Raw genomic sequence first — 12,571 nt, 5'->3', positions numbered from 1 at the left:
AGCCACTGAGCCATCTCGCTAATGGATTAACAGGTGAGCGATATTTTTGTCTTGTTTTTGCAAAAGGGACAGGAATCAAATTCATCGAAACAATAGCGTTTAACATCTGCCCCTTCCATTACAAAATGAGTAGACTATAACAAGTGACTTGTCACATCGAAAAATGATTTCTGGATCAAAACCATCGAATTTCGGACTGGCGTGCACTGAGTCAGAATATAGATTCCACAGAAAATCAATATATATATAATTTTTCTGGCAGATTTTCGTGACCAAGATGCCTTGGCAGAGGTTCAGTCGATTCACACGACAGGGCATGTACTAAAATCATCGTTTGAGGCTTTGGGAAAGGGTTAATGCGTTTGCCTATCACCACGTGATAAGTCAGATATATCCGACATGCGCTTGCGTTGCATTCCAGACATGCGGGGTTTGAATCTTGACACGACCAGGAGTGTGCGATGAAAACGATGCTCGAGTCCAGTGCCTTCCTGCTTTAGTGTGAACCAATAAGAATGAGTGCGTCATACAGAAGGAGAACTCAAAGTATGATTAGATGACCACAGATTTGTCAATCGCACATTGACTTATGACTAGAAGCGATGTGTTGCGAACTTGGAGCGGTTTGAAATTCCTCATCACGCTTTCTAGAATACATGGTCTCTCATGCAGAGGATTATTTAGGAATGTCTGTTCACTTGTCCGATTCCCGGCTAATCCCAGGCTGGTGCTGGGAAGTTTTGATCGCCCATTTCGGTAAGGAATCAACTGTAATGACATGCTCGTAGCGAGAGTGAAGTTCAATCCATGTACTGTGTCAGGTACCACAGTCAATGTTCGACAATGTGTCACAAATGGCGACTTAGCTCAGTGATGAAGCCTCAGGTCAAAGTAAAACTGGAAACAAAACTTCTGTACTCGAGTCTGCTAAAAACGGGACATTAAAAGTTTCGAAACGCCCCACTTAGATCATTTACTTACTGAACAGTGCTTGTCAAGGAATCTTTTGCATCGGAACTTGCGCACAAGGATCTGTTTTTTCATTTATTTTTAGCCTACAGCACACTTATCTGGATGTGTGTCATTCACGTAGCTTTCAAGAGTGATGCCCAGGTTCTTGAATGCCGCGTTGTCGATCACGAATGGAACTACTGAACAGAGAAACCCATGAGTTGAGCAAACCTGCACTCTGTTTGAGTTGAATGAAGGGTACCACTTATTTTAATGTTGTTGAACTTGGAGAAAGCAAACCAATTTCCCAGACCGAAACGCTGGAATGTACAGTCGATTACTTTTGACAAAACGGCGTTGGAAGGAAAGCGACGAATTCTTAGGACCGTTTTCATTCGGGCAACAGTTGCCTGCAAGCTGTGCGAGTCCTTCATTTTGGGAATGAGTACCGATCACATCCATCCAGTTTTTTAAAAGTCATGGAAGTTCGAACATCAGAAGTTGAAAATGGTCCCGACTCGATGACTAGACTCCATAGGTAACCCAGAGGGCAGAAAATCGAACGGTATATGAACACAGGTGGATAGAGTGTTGTCCGCAGATTGACTGACACGACGCGAGTGTCAAAAGCGTTTCACAGTCATATCTCAGATTCATTTGTAGTCTCTTAAATCAGTCTTAATGGTAACGAAATACAATCATTTGCAAATTAATTTGGTCTTGCGACAAACTCACCTGAAACCCAGCTTAATCTCCCATTAGTGATGTTTTCAGGTTTCAAGTAGATCATAAGGTTGACGGAACCTCGGGGACTGTGCCTACCTGATGAGCCCCAAGAAGAGCGAAACCGGTCGTGGGCTGTCGACGAATTTTCAGCAACCTAATGAGTAGTGCATTACGAGGCTTAATGGTAGTTATCGCAGTTTATCTTCACTGAAAAATTATCGCCGCGGGTCCACGCATCACTGCACACATGGTCAACTCCTCCCAGGTCTTCGGAGGGAATAAATCAAAAGAAGGATAATGGAGACGTGCGTTGATTTGTGTTGTCCTATCTAGGGGAAATAAGGGACGCCTACGGAAAATACTGAACTGTGTTAGATTCTATGGATAGAACCCTTGCAGAAACGTGCCTGGTGTAATAACGAATAGCGTATACAGTAGAGGCATGTTGATTAATACAACATGAGATTGACAATGATGAATTTACAGTGAATTGTGAAAGCGAAAATATCAGGTATTTCAGTCACATCATCAGCTCACCGCATAGGAATGGAAAAATTTGTATATCCTGATGCTTGTTTGTTTACATTCGCTTTAAATCGGCATGCCTCACAACCCCGATCAGGAGGGATGTGTGTATCAAATCCAATATATGGAATCATACTACGCTTTGGGTGAACTGTGCTAAGAAAATGGGACCCCGATCAGGAGGGATGTGTGTATCAAAGCAAATATATGGAATCAGATTTCGCTTTGGGTGAAATGTTCTAAGAAATTGGACAGAGTAAGTTGAGTGAAAAGGGACCAAGTTCAGTAGAACGGGTGACCTTGAGAGAGCATTCTGCGTACTAGCTTTCAGGATGCAGAGGCTAGGAGGCAAAAACGAATAACAGAGAAATGTATTTGCTAGGAAGTTCAAGCCGAGATATTCATCAGAATTTTAAATTGTACTACATCAATACTTCGAACTCACGGCCTAGTGATGGAAACATTAACCGTTTGGCCACGAGCGGACGATTTAAATGTTAAACCCACCTGATACTCCAAATCTTTCGCACCACCGGCGATTTGTAGGTCATGCCATACGATTAGTTCACAACGAAAGTGCATCACGCAGGAAAATTTAGGGAACACGATGCTAAATTACTCACGAAGTGCCGAGTTCATACCTTACACAGGTTATAACCTCTAATTAGATGCTTATCAGCGACAGGTGAGTTGAACTGCAAATTTGTGATCACAGCTTTAAGCATTTCCACAATTCGTTAGGTATTTTTCGGCGATTCGGAACTAAGATTTGAAAAGGAATCGGCTCGGCCGAACAAAAGGTGACATGTCGGTCGCTTGCATTGAAAAGCAACTTGATTCTATAAATTAAGCACAAGAAAACTGGGAAACCTGCTTCCTTTTTATGACTGTTTTCATATATTCACTGTTATGACTGATCACCTGTAGTAGAGAACCGCACACTGGTCAGCCTTTTCAAGTGGTCATTACGGAACATGAAAACTGCATCAGAAGAGCAATAGATTAGCAATGATGACGTCGTGTATGGCATCCTATCGTCGCCCTCCAGGATGGAGTCCACGTTGTTTCCCCCGTACACCGATGATAACACTGCATGACACGACTACCGGTCAATGTCAAGGGCGTTCTTGTTGTCAGTTCCTCGCCAGATTGTCTGAATGAGTGCTTGGAGGTGAGGGAACCTCGGAATGAATTTGCGAAGCTAAGACTAGGTCACTTCTCTGTCCGAGTTTTATTCTTTTCTTCGTATAAGGCTTTTGAATAAATTAAGGTTGTACACTAGTGAAGCTTCAATGCTTTCGATGATAATAACGTCAATTTTGGCGCGCAATATAGTTGAGTTGCCGTGGATACTTCACGGAAAATATTGAAATTGTGGAGGACGGGACTAGAATGGAGCCTTATTCGGTTGAGCTTACAAAATTAGGGATTCGAAATCATTCGTCATGGTTTACTGCAGCGCACTGCAAATGCTCCCCTTGTTAGAAAGAGCCGAGTACAGACGAATGTTAAAAGAACTGATCCGATTGTTACTCACAAGAATATACTAAATAGTATAGAAGTTCAAAATCACTGTTTTGAAAACTATATAAATTCCGGAGATGTGAACAGGATCGTCAAACCATTTCTGGTGGTTCAGTGTGATTCACAGACCCCGTGCTACTTATAAGTAATAAGTAAGTTAAACCTTCCCTAAACGACGAAGTACACACCTGCCGGATGTGAATTTATCATAAACCATTTCGCATCTTCCTGACCCATTCGCCGAGATATCTCTTTAAGTAGTACAAGTCGTAGACTATGAACTAAAGGCCTTATATGTAAGGCGTTAATTCTTTTGATGAACTGCTTTGATGTTGTGCAATTTATTTCAAACTCAGGGAACACATTGTTGCATATTTTCGGTCTTTTGGGAATACGTAAGGCTAATTGGATTAGCGGCACAGTCAGATTTTCGGCTGACTGCAATTACTTATCGTAAAAACCCTCCGGCAATTTTTTTTCATCGTTTGTTACTCTCCATTGAGGGCAGTATATATTGCACACTGTCCGCGAGTATTCATTTCGTCTGACCAAGCAAAGTAGAGACGTCGATGAATAGGTTTCCAAACAACGTTTGTTGTCCGTCCTCGTCGGGTGTCTCAAACAGCAAGCCAGCAAGCCATTCAAGCCAAAGACAGGGTTCCACGACTCCAGCTTTACGAACGTGTTCTGAACAACGCAGGAAGCGCAAACTCTCTTTCCATTATCGTCGTGCTCACGCGGCTCGGGAGCGATTACGGGTGAGAACATTCAACGCTGTTTTCGCACAACTCCGGAATTTGTTGCCAATTTCGGACTCGCAGCGACGTCTATCCAAACTACAAATACTCAAACTTTGTGCATCTTACATTGCGTACCTTTCGCATGTGTTACAAACAAGCGAGCACTGCACATCAGTGTAGCAATGACCTTGTGTGCGTTCCACGCTACCTGTGATGAAGAGAATAAATACCGAGGTGGAGGTGGAAAGTCGCATCCCAACAGTTGTGACTAAAGAACGCACTCTAGAACTGCGCTTGTTCCTCTTAATTTTTCAAGTCAGTTTGCTCTGATTTGTGTGCACCAGCCAGTCCAAAACTCACGTGTTTCTCTACTAACCGATGTGTGTTGATTTCGCTGACGACCCTGGGTACTGGCAACACCTTGTAGGAAAGCTGGGGTCTTTTTATCGAACAATTGCAGTTTTTCCGATAAGTATAAATGATAATAATCAATCAGCTGTGACACCCCTTGGTGCCAAGCTGTCGTGCCTCCCCCTCACCCCGAAGGAAACACGAGGGCTGAGATACTCTCAGGTTGCCCAGACCTAGAAATGAGGGGCTGGGTTAGAAACACAGACATTTCAGTCAATGAGTTCGCGCCTAAACCACGGACTCGTTTCCAGCTCGAATTAACTTGACCTAACTTTCTTGAATGAAACTACTCACAAAGTTGCTGAAAACACTCCGAAGGCCCACGACCACTCCAACCTACTTTGGAGCTCGTTCAGGACATACCTTAAACGAGTGACAACTTATTTTGCTCTTAAAATCGAACTGGTGTATTTGTCGAACATGTCTATATTTTTTGTAAGGTTATAATTTAAACCATCCTCATTTGAGCTCTCTCTATTCCCTATTCCACTTCGCTACAATGTTTAATTAACATGTACGTAGCTTTGGACAGGATGAGAAAATATTGTAAACAGGGAGCAAACACAGAGTGCAAAGCACTTCACTCTAATCAAGTTTAAAGGACGCTGGAGTTTCCAACGTACGTTCACCTAAACTGAGAACATTTTTAGGTGAGTTCCAGAGTGCGGAAATTCCCGACGGCCACCTTAACCTAAACGCAAAAGTAAACCAGTTTAAGGATGTGTAAAGTTATCCACTCTTCCCCGATGAATAACAAACAATGTTCTTGTATGAATTTGATTGCGTTTCTCGAGAATTCTGGCTTTATTTACTCCTGTTACATCCAAAGTTGATCTATCCATATTATGAACAGTATGTTACACAAATTCTCAAAAATGTCTTATCTGTGCTCTAGGCGTCGCAGTCCAATAATCCAATATTTGTGATCATCGCTCACAATTTAGATTAGACTAGACTCTGCAGAACAGGCAGCTGTAACGTTTAAGTACTGTTTCCTCGATTCATCCTCACCAGGAAGGTTGAAGTTGGCGGTTACCCAACAAACTGACGCAGGAACTGATTTTACTATTTCTGCTGATTGTGACCAGAATCAAGAACCAAAACTGAGCCTCAGTTGTTTCAGGTTACTGGGGATAGCTTCTTTTCTAGGTCAATTCCAGTAACAGACCGAGTCCTCCAAACATTTGAGATTGAAGCGCTCTATTCAAGGTTTCGCAAATGTAATCTCCTGTTCATTTGACTCTGTGTGGCCGGTGTATTCAAGTCGGCTAGGAGGAGACCTTGCTCGCCCTTTATGAGTTACAACTCTGGGAACCATTGAAACAGTTGTTGAGGAAGACTGACACGAAACGCAAAAGCAGGGACTGTTTGACCTTGAAGTTGTCCTCATCTGAGGATATGCTATCCTTGGCAAGCTTAGTCTTAGATTGGAAAGACGTTATTTTTAAAAAGAACGTTCAGCTGTAGCACCCTTTCGGTGCCTAGCTGCCATGCCACCCGAAGGAAGCACGAGGGCTGGGATACTGCCAGGTCGCCCAAGCCTATACAGGGGATGTCGGGAGGCAGAAGTCGGGTTCGAACCACGGACCTTCCGGTCAGGAAAATTCGCGCTCTAACCACTTGGGCCATCTCGCTCAACAAAACTCTTGTCCTAAGGTACAAGTAGTTGATCCTGGAAAAGCAGTAAACTGTGTGTTTCGTCCTCATTAGGATTTATCAGTTGAGTTTACTGGGATGTGCTGGGAGACTGAGATAAAATTGTCTGTCAAACTACTTCCCTGAAACGACCCTGCCACTTTTCGTTTCAGAAGAGCTTGGTAAACAATCGGTAGTTTTTATTTGGGCAACGTTTCGCCAAGTGAACAGGTCACCAAATTGGTCAGGTTATAAGACAGATGGGGAACCAATCAGTAAGTCCTCTTCAGATTATCACACTAGATCAGTGTTGAGTGTGAATTAACGGCTCTTGTTGGCTAGTGTGGGTGCCAAAATCTTGGATGAGTTCCAAATTAGTTCCGATCGCTTTTCGTCCCTTAATCTTCCACTTCAGGGTGTTTTACTTGATGATTCACCTCGGGTGCCACTGGTAGATTTTCCCTGATCTTTGTGGGGTTCTGAGTGCTCCGACAATTTAGTTTGAGGGGGTTGAGGTCAAGTGGAATTCAGATGATGACCACTCTCCCTTCTGATGACCGGACACCAACACGTGTCGCCCTGCTACTTATTCTCATATCACTGCAGGCTACAGGTTCAGTGAACAAGGGCAGTATTTTAGTTGGTCAACCAAGACAAAATTAACGCCGTTTCCCAGAAGGAGAAGAAGACCAGGAAGTTGGTGTCGATCCAGTTACCGGAACGCCTGAAAAGCACGCCAATGTTTCGTTCATTCGGATACTTGGATGAAGGACAAGCTTGAAATATTCCTTCCCTTTATTGATTGCACAACTCATTGAAGGCATAATGGCAAGCTTAGCTGTCGCTGTACAATGGACGCCTAATTCCTATTCAATCGAAAGAAAGAAAGAAACGCGTTCAGCTATAGCACCCTTTCGGTGCCTAGCTGCTACGACACCCGAAGGAAACACGACGGCTGGGATACTGCCAGGTTGCCTAAGCCTAGACACGGGAAGTCGAGTGACGGAGGTCGGATTCGAACCGCGGACCTTCCGGTCAATAAATTCTCGCCACTTGGGCCATCTCGCCCAATGGACAGTCTTACGGACGGGAAGCTCTTGGCCTTCTTACCTGCCTGAGGCCTACAAGTTCAATCATGTTCACATTTGAAGATCCAACACTAGTCAATACGAAAGAATCATTCGACTAATATGACACGTATGTTGATAATGCTTTTATTGACTCTGCCTGTATCCTAGACGTTTTAATGGGGTCAACCGGGTGCAACCTTAACGTGTGGATTTGAACAGCACCGATCAGCTGACCCTTCTACCTGCAAGAACATTAGATGGGTCGGTACAACCTGAATGACCGGATTAGTATACACATTTCCTCAAGTTTGTTCGCCCCAATGCCAAACAAACCGAAGTTCATCCATTGTCTGCGCGATAGATGTTCGACAATCATGTTCACTGAAGAACTAGACATCCTTAGTAATGTGTCTCAGCAGTAGCTGGTCAGAACGATTTCTAGCGAAAGCAAGTTATGCGAGAGTAAAAATCCAGGATGATTCTATCAGCAAATTCCCTTCAAACGCGGTCTGGTTTGTGACGTACTGACGCGAGAATCACAAAACACAGTATCCAGGACATTTTATGTTGCAAGTAGTGGTTTCCACCGCACCATCAATCACCAGACAAGAGCTAAAGAACAGACTACCTCATCAGACCACTTTAAGGTAGCTTTGTTTCAACGGGGAATCTCAGAGCACATTTCGTCCGCATGGAAGAGGAGACAATACAACCCACACAGTTCTTTTTGATAACGTCCTGCCAGTGAAGCCAATCTATGCTGAAAAGCCGACAAGCACTACACAGCTGACTCATTCTTATTGGAAATTATCAGTAGTATGCACCTCATGAAACTTCGAGTGTGTGGGGTGGGTTAGAACCCATGACCCCCCAGCTACCAGTTTGAACACGTGACCTTTCGGCTGCTGGTCAGCGGTGTGAGTAACGCGCATTGTGACAGGGTATAGCGCAACTCATCATTCAGTTATTGAATCCATACTACTCGGTCACATGTTGACTGGCTCCCCGAGTGACTACTTCTCAGATGGAAAGTCCACCCGTCGTAGGAATTATTCTCCCTTTTTTAACTACTTATAGTTTGTATGTAGTGTGAGGAGATTTGAGGATTTCCAATACAGCTTTCATCTCGTAAGTTTTGTTTTGTCGCAGCAACTTGACACTGGACAGATGATTTAGATCGTAACCGCTTTTAGGTCAGTTTATGAAGAACATGTCAAGATGTGAAGGCCTAGTAGAATTGAACTTCCTTCCATAGCATCCATACTTTTAAGCCCAAAGACTGGACGTCTACCCAGTTTTCATGTTTTCAGGAAATATCCGGGATTTTAACCTCCGACGGCATCAACGTTTCGCAAGTAACTCAAATTCACCGAAAATGGGTGGGGCCTTTGGAGATTATTGGCTTTCTCATTTCTGCTCAGAAGGCGAGAAACAATCACCGGTTATGGTTCAACAAGCTCACCAGACAAGCAACGGATCCTAAGCTTTTCTTTTCTTGAAGTTTGAACAACCTAATGCTTGGCGTAAGTGTTTTATACCCAAAATTCTGTGTTTCATTCTATGCCTCTTCCCGACAGAATAAACCTCGCACCAATGCAGGCGTGATGGTCACTGTGACTGGCGTACTGATCTGAAAGTCAATTGGTGGCATAGTGACAACGCTGGCAGTATCTCAGCCCTCGTGTTTCCTTTGGGTGGCATGGCAGCTAGCACCAAAATGGTGTTACACCTGAACGACTAGAAATCCACAACGAGCTTATCCGTGGTGCGTCTAATGGAGTTTTTATAGGTGAACCCAAAGGACTAGATAGGTTACAACAGTAGAACCCAATTGAATTTCATGCCATCGAAAGCAGACGCCGAAGATCGCGTTCAACCAGCAAGAAGATGGGGTATAAATCTGTGGTCCACGTGACTCATCCATCTCCGACTAAATGAAGTAACGTTTTGGCGAAAAACACTCACTTGCAGATTAAGCTGGTGTTGATGGGAGACTCAAATCATGTCATTCAGCTGTAGCCTGACTGCCATCCCAGCCGAAGGAAGCACGGGGGCACTTACAAGATTGCTTAAAACTCTTTGACAGTCCACGACCGGTTTTGCCCCGCTTGGACTCGTCAGCCAGGCGCAGTCCTGAGTCCTCATCAGCCTGGTGTTCGAAGTATCTTTTCTCGACATAAACGAAAGACCCAACTTGGATTCGGATAGGTTTCAGATTAACACCAACCCGACTGCTTATGAGTGCACTCGGCAAATACACAAGATCGACGGAGACTTAAGAATTGTGCCTATCTTATGAGTCCCGCGAAAGGACGAAACTGACAGCGGAGTATCGAAATTCTCATCAACCTCATTACTGGTGTCACGTCAAGTTCGTTCAGCTGTAGCCTTTCTGTGCCTAGTGGCCATGTCACCTGAAGGAAGCAGGAGGGCTGGGATACTGCCAGGTTGCCCAAGCCTAGACACGGGAAGTCGAGAGGCTGAGGTCGGGTTCGGACAATGGACCTTCCGGTCAGCACTTGGGCCGTCTCGCCCACCTCACGTTAAGTAACGCCACTTGGAAAAAGTCACGTCAGGTAGCGCTTTTTGAAACCAGATTTTGTGAAAATGGATTCTGGAGAGCACTTACTTGCTCTTGCGTGTAATAATGAAAAAAGTAAGATGGCGAAGGTTCTCCTGGAGAGGACTTTGAGAACATTTGCCGCAACGGAAGGGGCATTTTGTTGTCCAACTTATTTTAGCGTATTTCAACTACGTAAGAAAGATAAACCAAAACAATTGAGAACCAAGCACTCCTAAAACTGCCACAAAATACCGTATGCCAGACGTAAAATTAAAATTTCTCACGGTTGACAACGGCTGGTCACAGTCCGGCTCAACGTGAACCTCTACACCTCTTTCAAGAAAGACTGGGGCGAAACCATTGGAATGCGGGCATCTGCCAAAAAAGTAGCAACAAGTGGGACAATCATTGGGAGGATTTGACGGAAAGCCGACAGTTGAGACCTCAACACATTCCCTTCAACCGGCCGCCTTTGGCGGGGCCCCTCTGGTTCCTTGTGACCCTTACAACCGAGTAATTGCCATCTACTTTTGCAATAGTTGGCATCAGCCAAAAATTTGGTCTCGCGATCGCCATACATTGAACACTCATGCTGGTCCTCATTATGCCTTAAGGACTGAACATGCTGTAGACTGCGTGCCAAAGTATAACGGTTTGGGTTACCACAATTTCCATTCACCAGTGACAGGGGGTAGAAAGTGGACATAGCTATGCACTGAAGACGACAATCTGCGCCAGATCAATTAGTGTCGAATTACGACAAATCTAAGCCAGTGATGCTCACTTCCCAGTGTCTTCTATAGCCGAATGTTTGAGACTTAATCATATTCCTCCATTAAAACCGGTTAAATTTGAACCCTCACTGTATTCTGTCGGTACGACAAACAAATAAGACCACAGTCCCCTTAGCGAACTACACTCATTTGCAAACAACTTTGGTTTTACGAGACTCACCCCGAACCCATCTGAATCACTCGTTTGTGAAGTTTCCAAGCGCCAGGCCGCCTCATGTTTCAGTCGCTACGATATTCGAGATATCGCGATAATGTACATTTGTGATGCACTACTCATAAAGTTGCTGAAAATTCTTCGACAACCCACGACTGGTTTCGCCCGCTGAATCTTTCTAATGACACGCTTCCCCAGATATCTTCGGAATCGTTGCGAGAAGTCACCGCACTGATCCATTATGGACAAACCGAACAAGAAATTCGGGCACCTTAAAGCGGTGCAACACCGACACTATAGACAACACCGTCGCACAAGCAGGTTTATTTTTAAAAGCCTTACAGTAGGAAATGCAAACGGATCCAGCACCAGCCTACGTCACACTCTGGAGTATGCCTCCATGCATTCCAGCAATCAGGATGGATACAAACGGCACTGCTATCGCCGCATATTGCAGCTTCCAGTTGAGCGAAGAGGTAAGAGAAAGTCCTCTCAAAAATATGACCCCTCAACACTCGTACACGCACACCTAAATGAACTGAATTTGCTACTTCAAGCATTTTAGAACAGCCTTAGAGACACCGACAACCCACCCAGGTGGTACACTCACCCGCCACTAATCCAATTATTGGGCAAAAGAACATGATCTGACGGGCTCTGCTTCTCTCAAAACGGCCAACCCCGTTTTCAGAGGGAATCATGCGTTCAGCTGTAGCACCCTTCCGGTGCCTAGCTGCCATGCCACCCGAAGGAAGCACGAGGGCTGGGATACTGCCAGGTTGCCCAAGCCTAGACAGGGGAAGTCGAGTGGCGGAGGTCAGATTCGAACCGCGGACCTTCAGGTTAGTAATCCGCGCTCTAACCACTTCGGCCATCTCGCCCAGTTTCGAGTGTCATAATAAATTAGGAAACGCGCCAAGTTCCAAACTATCCAGACACCCATTCAAAGCCAGAACACCTTCTCGTTGAAAGTTGAATTGAATTGTGATAACAGCTCACATTCAGGCGACAAATCATAACACCGGGAAAGCTAACACAAACAATCCGACAGTCATATCTGGTCTTGGTACTCTGGGATCCCAATTAGTTTGATTTCCATGTAACAACAGTGTTTCACCAACGCGAGCAGGTTTTAAAACACAAACACCCGGATCCCAAGCTACATGAGCATCCCAAAACGGGGATCGACTATTAAAGTAAGCGTAGAATATTGGTAGCTAGAACCACTGTGTAAGGAAAGTCAGCGAAATTTCCACCTACGACGGGCTTGGTTCAGTGTGAAGCGTCGAATAAAAAGAAATTTTCTTCTAAAACACAGTGACAAGTGAAGTACAACTAAGGCATATGAAGTATCTGTGGTCAGTTGCCGTAACGTAATGGCCCAGCGTGCGGGATTTTCTAACGAGATTACGTACTGGCAAGCGGAGCGTATATTGCCGAGAGAGACGCCCAAAGAGTCAGCTAACGCATGGACAAGA

Source organism: Opisthorchis viverrini (assembly GCF_000715545.1).
Source record: "Opisthorchis viverrini unplaced genomic scaffold opera_v5_263, whole genome shotgun sequence".
NCBI lineage: Eukaryota > Metazoa > Platyhelminthes > Trematoda > Opisthorchiida > Opisthorchiidae > Opisthorchis > Opisthorchis viverrini.
This window is presented reverse-complemented; position numbering follows the sequence as displayed.